The sequence below is a fragment of the Urocampus carinirostris genome, chromosome 9, assembly GCF_059441175.1.
Source record: "Urocampus carinirostris isolate Australia breed hairy pipefish chromosome 9, RoL_Ucar_1.0, whole genome shotgun sequence".
NCBI classification, from domain to species: domain Eukaryota; kingdom Metazoa; phylum Chordata; class Actinopteri; order Syngnathiformes; family Syngnathidae; genus Urocampus; species Urocampus carinirostris.
Genome location: NC_142357.1, coordinates 30,095,376 through 30,097,361, shown reverse-complemented (window position 1 = coordinate 30,097,361; position 1,986 = coordinate 30,095,376).

Here is a 1,986-nt window from a genome sequence, read left to right as displayed (position 1 = left end):
TATTCATTAACATTGTAAAACAATAATAAGAGCCTGGTACTGCGATGTAGTAATCGGGTTCAAGTTCAAGCAGGGTTCATAGTGACAAAATGCCATGTAACATGCGTTACCTCGTGTGTTTAAATCAGTGGTCAGCAACCAGCGGACCGGAAACGGGCCGTGAGTCGTTTGGTACCGATGTTGAAATTCCTTCCTACCCCTTGCGGCAGTCCCAATGTGTTGATAGCAATTTGTGCCTTTGAGTGAGTACCCAATTTTTCACGACTAAAAGTCGCAATTTTTCTCTGCAACATTCGATAAATATCGCTGACCACATTTGCACAACATTAGATGCAACGGGAATTGAACCCGGATCGCAATGGTGAGAGCGCAAAATACTAACCATTAAACTGCCAGGTATGTAGATGACAAAGGAAAAATAATTTGATTTCATATCATCATTCTATTTATACTCCCAGAATTATGCTGTTGAATACTTGAGGCCATGACTAAAATAGTTAACAGTTCAGTAATCCCTCTGCATCGCTATTTACTTTTTGCGGTTTTACTTCAGCAGACAACACACAGCAAACGCTATTGCAGGTGCGAAGGTCTGTGTGTGTGTTAGGTGGGCGGCTCTGATAGGCTGGTGTATGCTGTCAATCCGGGGCAGGCGGGCGGCTTGAACAAGGCAATGTGTCCACCTACCCCCCAAAAAACTGAAGCACGGCTGCAGTCAGTATTTTAGCAGCTTATTAATTTGAAAATAAATTCATCAATTTAAATTGGGTTCCGAGGAAAGTCAGAAGACTGTAAGAAATGCTTATCACCAGCAGGTGATCTGTGTATTGTTATCTGGCTTGGGAAGGGACTGAGGTAGCATCAGTTTAGGAAGCAATAGCGGTGGTGCTGCAGGGCTGGTCTACTGCTCCAGCTGCGTAACAAGCCACCTCTGCCGAGCCTGTGTTTCACAAACATCCATTACCCATGAAAAGGATGACCCGGTGCTAAAACTAATGAGAAACAGCTACATTTGTGACTCTCGTATTTTAATCCTCACGGAGACCTGGCTCACCCAAAGGATCTCCGATGCTAAGGAGCAGCAAGCCAGCTGCTCTCTACATCGCTTGCCTACACTGAAAGGAGATGCCCTTCAATTTTGTTTTATTTTTATAAAATGATAATTGCAATTCTGTGTTATGTGTTTTTATTTGTAGATCTATACTTATTTGGTTACAGTCGTACAGACTTTATTATTGATATATCATAAATGAATAAATGTTTCTTCTTTGCGGATTTTTGGTACGCAATTCCCGCTTAAAAACAAAGGATTACTGTATTGACAACGTCATTTAAGAACACAATACCTAAATAAAATTGATTATTTATTAATTGAATGTCCTTTTAAAGTCAAATTCATAATCAAATACACAGAGTTGTTTCCCTTGTTTAATTATACCTTTCACGACGACTTTCTGTTTTCTCAAGTCTATGACATAAGTCGCTGGTACTGTGAGTAAAAATAGTGTGGTGATGAGATATCATCTAATGCCTTATCCCTTGTCATCTACATCCTTTGTGATTACATTGTAGATCTGGGCTTATTATTGGGCTGGGCAGCAAGACTATCATAGATAAAATCGGTTCGTAATTATAGGAAAGGTTGCCGACCACTGATTTAAATCATCCGAGTATTTAAAATCTAGTCAAAAACGTGTTTATCCTCTTCTTGTAAACTGATTCTTCCCAAAACAAAAGAGAAGGTCATTTCACATTTCTCCTATATAGCAACGCTAACATCACTGAATAGCTAAAAAGTTGAAAAACCCTGCCTGTGGGTGACATTGCCGGACTAAAAAGGAGCAATTTTATTGCAAACTCTAATAAGGAATTTTGGATTTTACAATCTCAATACACAGAGCAGAATATAACATAGTTCAATATCAAATTGAAGCATAAGACAAAAAGGTAAAAGGCCCCAAGCCAGCAATCCCAAGTGCCAAAAGG